Raw genomic sequence first — 9,266 nt, 5'->3', positions numbered from 1 at the left:
GTAGGTCATCCACATACTTTTTGCCTACTCTTTTTAAGTACTGTGAATTTGAACACACTCATACTGGTTTTCACCTACTACATAGTAGTGAAGTATTCGATTTCCGACAGCCATATTGATTATAAAGTTACTTAGTTCCTACGAAACAAGTTTTTTTTTTTTTTTTTTTTTGTGTTGTGAAAATTAAATGTAACAGGTTCTAAATCTTTTCTATGCCCCTTCCCTTGCTAACTTCCCTCTGTCTTGTTCACTTGGATGTACGTCAATACGCTGCACGAGTGCCCACAATTGGTGGAACCCTTGCGATGGGTTTAAATGGAACACCCTAAGGCTAGGTTCAGACTGTTAGTCCACATCTGATTTTTTTGCATATACACTGTAAAAAAAATCCCGCTGTTTCTACGGAAAAATACTGGCAGCTGTGGTTACCAGAACAATACTGTAAAAATTACATCAAACCGTAAACATACTTACGGAGTTAAATGTGAATTTTACATTTTAAATATGTATATTTAACATTGGATTTCAGTACACTAAAAAAAAATCCCAGTAAAATTTACGGTAAAATAACATATTTCATTAACTGATATAATGTTAATTTACCAACCTAATGAAGTACTAATATCTGTTTTGTACCTTTATAATACACTGACAGTCACCAAACACAGTGGTGATAAGGGTCTCATGATGAATCAAAGTTCATCACAAGCAGATTTTCCACAAGCTGAGGAGGACAACACTAACATATAGAAGGTCATTCACACACACTAAACACCATCGTGGTAACATGCATGCATTTTTAAAAATGCAATAAACATTCATTTAACAACATTAAACAAATAAATAAATAATTTAACATTATTACATAAAACCCTAATGTACATAACTGATTAGAAAAAAATTAGAAAAACTAAGAAGAAACTGTTATTTCAACAAAAATATATCAAATGTGAAGTGTCATGCAGGGAATTGTGGGAATGTCAATTTACGGTTTTTCACTGTAAATTTTACAATGAATTATTTTTCACTTTCAAAAACTGAATTTAACGGTATTTTACTGTAAAATTACATTAAATGTACCATTAGATCTATTACAGTTATTCACCGTACATAGTACGGAAACTTTCTGTAAACCAATTAACAGTTTTTCACCGCAGCATTTTTACAGTCTTTTACTGTTAAAATCACGGCAATTTTTTACAGTGTACAATTAAAATCAGATCAGATTTAGAACTGCATGGCACATGAAATGTGATTTTATTTACAAATCCATTTCAAGCTACAGATTTTGCATGGTTTATGTGACTTTCGCACATAAAACTTAAACATCGGATGTTCTAGAAAAAATGCTGAAAATCGCTGCAGAAACAAGGTTACAGTATTATGTAAAATAGTGAGTGTACAACTTGTATACATGTAAATTTGCTGTCCCCTCAAAATAACTCAACACACAGCCATTAATGTCTAAACCGCTGGCCACAAAAGTGAGTACACCCCTAAGTGTCAATATTTTGTGTGGCCATTATTTCCCAGCACTGCCTTAACCCTCTTGGGCATGGAGTTCACCAGAGCTTCACGGGTTGCCACTGGAGTCCTCTTCCACTCCTCCATGACGACATCACGGAGATGGTGGATGTTATAGATCTTGTGCTCCTCCACCTTCCATTTGAGGATGCCCCACAGATGCTCAATGGGGTTTAGGTCTGGAGACATGATTGGCCAGTCCATCACCTTTACCCTCAGCTTCTTTAGCAAGGCAGTGGTCATCTTGGAGGTGTATTTGGGGTTATCATGTTGGAATACTGCCCTGCAGCCCAGTCTCCGAAGGGAGGGGATCATGCTCTGTTGGCATTCATGGTTCCCTTAATGAACTGTAGCTCCCCAGTGCCGGCAGCACTCATGCAGACCAAGACCATGACACTCCCACCACCATGCTTGACTGTAGGCAAGACACACTTGTCATTGTACACCTGGTTGCCGCCCACCACACACGCTTGACACCATCTGAACCAAATAAGTTTATCTTAGTCTCATCAGACCACAGGACATGGTTCCAGTAATCCATGTCCATAGTCTGCTTGTCTTCAGCAAACTGTTTGTGGGCTTTCTTGTGCATCATCCTTAGAAGAGGCTTCCTTCTGGGATGACAGCCATGCAGACCAATTTGATGCAGTGTGTGGCGTATGGTCTGAGCACTCATACCTCTATTCCCTAAACACAACCTTGGGATATGATGTTGATTCTTTGGTCGATTATGGCGAGGCCTGTTCTGAGTGGAACCTGTCCTGTTAAACCGCTGAATGGTCTTGCCCACCATGCTGCATCTCAGGGTCTTGGCAATCTTCTTATAGCCTACGCCATCTTTATGTAGAGCAACAATTCTTTTTTTCAGATCCTCAGAGAGTTCTTTGCCATGAGGTGCCATGTTGATCTTCCAGTAAATAGTATGAGAGAGTGAGAGCGAGAACACCAAATTTAACACACCTACTCCCCATTCACATCTGAGACCTTGTAACACTAACGAGTCACATGATACCAGGGAGAGAAAATGGCTAATTGGGCCATTTTGGACATTTTCACTCAGGGGTGTACTCACTTTTGTGGCCAGCGGTTTAGTAATTAATGGCTGTGTTGAGTTATTTTGAGGGGACAGCAAATTTACACTGTTCTACAAGCTGTATACTCACTACTTTACATTGTAGCAAAGTTTCATTTCTTCAGTTTTGTCACATGAAAAGGTATAATAAAATATTTACAAAATTTGAGGGGTGTACTCACTTCTGTGGGATACTGTATGTTGTTGCAAGTGCCAGACGAGCAGAAAATGACAATTTAACAGGACATGTTTTGAAACCGGCTGAGACGACAGCATGTTCATACCAGCCTCCTATGTTTCTGCTGCTTCCTCAAAAGATGCAGTAGTCCAGCATGGTGGCTACACATTGTCATGGTGAAAATAAGACAACATCTGTATTGCAAACCCCTCTGTTGTGGTAGTTGTTGTTTTTGGCGTATACCTACCAACGCAACATTATCGCCATAGAAACCAATGCAAATATTCCAGAAAACGAAAGAGTAGCATGGACACAAATCAGATCTGAACAGTTGCAATAAATGTTGACAGTCAATAATTTTAGATCAAATTCTAAATGGATGTACAAAAATTTGGATTTGGACTGACAGTGTAAACGTAGCCTAACCCCCTTGACCACTTGTGAGTAAATTAAGTGCGAGTACTGCAAGTTGCTGTTGTGACATCACAGTTGTGTTGCATTGTGGGCTATGAATCTGCCTGATGTGTACATATGAGTTGACCCAATAAACTTCCCTCGTCCACAAAGTTGAACATACTTCAAAAAGGCGGTGGGGATTCCACAAGGGAAATGCTCAGGAAAGTTTGCGAGTGTTTGTCTAAAAGCCTTGTTGGATGCCTAGATGTGGGCATTGAAATCAAAAGTGGAGGCACATGAACATGAGTTTGCAGGGGCGGAGTTTGAGTGGACTAAAAAAATATCCATGTCATGAAGTAAAATATCTAGCTTCCGCCAGACCGCCTACCATATTCATCTTAAGAAGAAAGTGTAAAACTCTCGCAGTTCAAAAAGGTTACACTACGTCCTATGCCTTCCCTATTCAATTTACGGAAAAAGCTTAATTGATGCGATGCCAGTTTACACCTTCTTTGTAAGTTGAATACGGTCTGGCGGAAGCTAGATATTTTACTTCAACGTTTTTTACACAAACATCACTTTGCTTCAGAAGGCCTTTATTAACCCCCCGGAGCCATGTGGAGTACACATTTATGATGGATGGATGTGGATGGAAGCACTTTCTTTAGCTCATTCTCGTGACCCTTGTTCACTACCATTATAAAGCTCGGATGCATCAGGATATTTATTAATATTTCTCCGATTGTGTTCTTGAGAAAGAAGAAAGTCATATACACCTATGATGGCTTGAGTGTGAATAAAGCTTGGGGTAATTTTCATTTGAAAGTGAACTAATCCTATAAATTGTTAATTTGTCAAATAACACTACTTAAAGCCATATAATAAGTATTTCTAATGCATTATTTATGTTAATGTACAGTTATAGTACATAAAATATCTATTCATTGTTACACTTTTAGAAAGTATAATGCATTAAAACATGACAACCAATTTCAGATATAACAATGAATCTGCAAAAATTATAATGCTTTTTTTAACTGGTTACAATTTTAATTAAAAGATATGCAAAACGTACATCATGAATACTTTTATAATGTATTAACTATACATAAAGCATAAAGTAGTGTTATCAAAATAAAAGGAAGGGATGAATCAATAAGCTCGATAAATTGCATTTAATCCTCACCCTATTCAAGATACTTTAATACTCAAGATTTAGACTTCAGTACAATTTCAGTTTATCAAATATTAGATTTTTTTTTTTTATCTTCAATTATATTGTGTCATTACACTATCAAAATTAGTCAGAGGAGTGTGATTCTTATGATGCGCAGTGTTCCTACAGTGTTTTCTTTAAAGATAGCTCAGCTTTAGCTTTAGATTTATTCTACGGATCGTGGTGAAAGCGCAGCAGTCATAATCTGGAGAGATTTTGTCTTTTATCCCATGAAAGACGTTTGTCTCAGCCGTTTCTGCACTGGCCCCCAGTGCTCCTCCTGTCCACGCGTAATGGGGCCCTGATCATGAAAGGGTGAGAGAGTAAAGAGAGAGGTCCGCCATTCACTCTTTAATTACACACACTGGTGTTTTTGTTGGAAGTCTCGGGTGGCAGAAGGTAATTGCCCTTCCTCACATCGCCGCTCAGCCAGCCTGGCTCCAGACTTTCCACTGAGGACAGAGACTGGGCAAAAACCTGAGATAGAAATGAATATTTGGAGCGCTTGGAAAAAGAACACTGGAGAAGAGAGAATGGAGACACATGCTGGCCTGTTGATTGGATAAAGTGAATGTGTGAATGACAGTAATGCACAAGACAGAAGTAGGTGAGGCTATAGTGCATCCTCTTCAGTTCCTGATTGATTTATGTGTTATGATGATGTAGGTCCTGCTTTATTCTGAGCAGAGAAGCTTGTAGTAACAGTAGGGGTGCAGGAAGTAGGGGTGTTTTCACAGGATTGTAAATGCAAAGCAAATTTTTGTTCATTCATTTTTAGCATTTAGTAATTTATTTGTAATAAACACTTTAGGTGGGCTATTAAAAAAAGTGTTATTTATTTGTTGAATTGTTTTTAAAACATACACGCAAAAATGTGACGTCATATTGTGACCGTTGCAGTGTGCGTAGAAAGAATTCGTCCTCTCTACTTCTGAGCGCAACTCCGCCTTTGGTGTTGTGTAAGGTAGGCAGTGCTGGGGAAAGTTATTCTTAAAGTCCCCCTGAAATCAAAATTTAAGTTTTTTAGCTTTTGGTATGAATATGTTCACCTTAAGGTTATCAATAAGCTGGTGTGTTCCAAAACAATGACAAAATTCGCATTTAAGGAGATATAAGCATTCCAAATTTGTACATCGCACTTCAGTTTCTCGTCAAATCTTCGGTCCAATCAAATGCTCTCTAGAATCTGAAGTCCCGCCTCCTACATTCTTACAGACGCTGAAGCCTCGGCTGAAAACGGCCATTTGCTCACACATTTACTAGTTTCTTCATGGTGAATGGCACATAGTGCACTATATAGAGAAAAGGAACGATTCAGACAGTGTAAATATGCTTTCCTTTGACACGAATTAAGTCACACAGGCAACACAGAGTGAATATGCGGGAGTCGGCAGACTGCGGGGTTGGCTCATGTTGGCAGCGTCTGGGTCCAAAGTTGCCCTGACACACCAAACCGACGCTCGACACCCGACAGCCAAGTAGCACGTCCGTTTTGTGCCTGCACAAGAAGAAATGCCTTTCCGTACCAGCAGGTGGCAACTGAACTGCCAGTCAGAATGATCAGATGGCCTGACTGACCGACGAGCTCCGACGCCGATTCATCTTCGAATCGGCCGAAAAAAAAGAAGAGGACCAACTTCTGGGGGGCTTTGCTTTTATTGCTTTACTCCCTAAAAAAGTAACTAATTGTGTTAGTTACTTTTTATGCAAAGTAATTCAATAGGTTATTTTTGCCTTACTTTTTCTCACCTGGGCTGGGCTTGCTTGTTTGATTTTTAACAACAAAAAAGTTTTTGGCACATATAAAGGCCCTTTCACACAAAAAGTGAAATGAATAAGCCTCAGGTTTAAAGGGATAGTTCACCCAAAATTGAAAATGATGTCATTAATGACTCGTTCCAAACCACAGTTTAAGATATTTTAGATTTAGTCCAAGAGCTTTCTGTCCCTCCATTGAAAATGTATGTACGGTATACTGTCCATGTCCAGAAAGGTAATAAAAACATCATCAAAGTAGTCCATGGGACATCAGAGGGTCAGTTAGAAGTTTTTGAAGCATCAAAAATACATTTTGGTCCAAAAATAACAAAAACTATGACTTTATTCAGCATTGTATTCTCTTCCGGAATCCTTTCTATTGAATTGATTCAATTGAATTGATTCCATTGAATCCTTTCATCTGTCGGTGTTGGTAATGCACTTTTACGTCGTTGTTTTTGGTGATTAGGACATCCGCAACATGCACACTTATGCACCATTTAAAAAAATATAGCAATACCAAAATACAAACAATGTAGAATAGCTTGAATACAGTGTGCGTCTCTCTCAGACTGTAAACGAAGCTCGGGCGCACCGGATAACACGTCAGCAGCGTCTTACATCAGCAGCGTCACTGCGGAGTCGTGAACGCGGATTGACAACAGACCAGGAAGAGAATACAATGCTGAATAAAGTAGTAGTTTTTGTTATTTTTGGACCAAAATGTATTTTTGATGCTTCAACAAATTCTAACTAACCCACTGATGTCACATGGACTACTTTGATGATGTTTTTATTACCTTTCTGGACATGGACAGTATACCGTACATACATTTTCAATGGAGGGACAGAAAGCTCTCGGACTAAATTTAAAATATCTTAAACTGTGTTCCGAAGATGACGAACGTCTTACGGGTTTGGAACGACATGAGGGTGATGTCATTAATTACATAATTTTCATTTTTGGGTGAACTAACCCTTTAAGGAAATGCAACCTCACTGCTGATTTCTCTCAACATGGGAACAGGAGATGTGTCAGTCTATAAATGGGAAAACAAAGTAACTTGCATTACTTTTTTGAAAAAGTAACTCAGATATTTTGAGCTGAGTTACTTTTTCTTAAAGTATCTTAAAGTAATCTGTTACTTCACTAGTTGAAAAAAGTAATCAGATTACTTAACTCGCATTATCCCCTACACTGAAGGTAGGCAGGTTTTTAGTGTTCATTTTTATTTCCTGTCACTGTGCAGGCTTTTATTGTATAAGATGGTGTTCAGATGAATAACACTTAAGGTGTAAATTATGTCCCGTAGACAGGTGCATTGCATTAATATTGTCAAAAATGTGATGTGCTATCAAATGTTCAAGTGTGTGTGCTGTTCTCACTGATACGCTTGTGCTTTATGTATCGAGGTGTTTTATAGACTCAATTGTTTCTTATTCAAATGTGGTTGCACCACCCCCCTAAAAAAAAAAAACAGCACCCCCAAACATAAAAACATCTTCCCACTTTCATGAGAAATGGCTTTTGCATTTTTATTCTTCAGTATCTCAGCATGTCTTTTGTAATATTCTGTTGGGCAGATCAAGGCTAAAATGCCACCAGTAATGACCATGATAGACCTGTTTTTTTTTTTCTCAGGAAACCGTTTCATGTGTTGTTTGCTCCATAAGGTCGCAGGAGAATGTCACATCATCTTTGAAATTGAGAGATTATCACTCTCTTGTTTTTGCTGCACTGGTCATCCTCCTTTGAAGATCAAACACTTTGTGGTGCTCATCTTTAAAGCTGAAAGAAATAAGCTTGAGCAACTCTAGTCTGAGTGTCTACATCAGGGCCTTTAATGTTGAAATGTTTACACGCAAAACGGCCATTGAAAAGCATGCACGGCACTTCCCACATGTACACCAGTATATGAATATCACTGGGATTTATAAAATAAGCTTTGCACAGATCTGACATATGTAGGGTTTTATGAATATGTAAACTGCTTCTTGTAGGATGAAACCATAGGGATGAAACCTACCCTGGTGAGAATCATATACAGCACATTAATCTAGTGAAAGTAATTAATAGCCATATAGCTTTGAATGAACATATGCATGCAAGTCAGCACTGTATTTGAAATTCTCTTTTTTCCCTTTTGAAAATAAATTGATAGAATGTTCGTCATAAGCCTGTAAAAATAATTTTTTCACTGTAAAAAATCATTTCATCTGAATATTTGCATACTGAAGTGGGCAGCGGTTCCCTTTTGACTCATTATTTGATTAAAAAAAAGTGGATTAAAATGCTAAATATGACATGACATGCACAATGTAACATGATGAGTAGGGATGTGTCCGAAGTTCAGAATTCGGAAAGGCATGGAAAATGAATAACGCATTATATAGAGCCCCTACATAGACATGGCTAGGCTTGCTGCAGTAGTCGGTTACATTACAGTACATCAGATTGCACTTACCCAGTAAAGAGAGTAAGGAGAGATGACTGATAAGACAATGGCGGAGGATTTGGTGCGCAGCCTATCCTGTGCCTTCACCATGTTCCTTTAAAGGGATAGTTCACCCAAAAATGAAAATTTGATGTTTATCTGCTTACCCCCAGGGCATCCAAGATGTAGATGACTTTTTTTCTTCAGTCGAACGCAAATTATGATTTTTAACTGCAACCGCTGCCGTCTGTCAGTCAAATAATAGCAGTGATTGGGAACTTGAACAATAAGAGTCGAAAAAAGCTCGTGACGGCACATTAATGTCCTAAGACACGAAACGATCGGTTTGTGCGAGAAACCGAACAGTATTTATATTAATTTTTTACCTCTAATACACCACTATGTCCAACTTCGTTCAGCTTCCGGTTAGTGAGGTCTGATCGCGTTCTGACAACGAAAGTGATGTCTCGCGCTCATTGAAGTATATGGGCGAGACATCACTTCCGTCTTCAGAACGCGTTTTTTGACCTCACTAACAGGAAGCTGAACGAAGTTGGACATAGTGGTGTATTAGAGGTAAAAATTATATAAATAATGTTCGGTTTCTCGCACAAACTGATCGTTTCGTGTCTTAGGACATTAATGTGTCGTCACGAGCCGCAGGTTTTAATTTTGATTTGTCTAAGC

Source organism: Chanodichthys erythropterus, chromosome 7, assembly GCF_024489055.1.
Source record: "Chanodichthys erythropterus isolate Z2021 chromosome 7, ASM2448905v1, whole genome shotgun sequence".
Classification (NCBI taxonomy): Eukaryota; Metazoa; Chordata; class Actinopteri; order Cypriniformes; family Xenocyprididae; genus Chanodichthys; species Chanodichthys erythropterus.
This window is presented reverse-complemented; position numbering follows the sequence as displayed.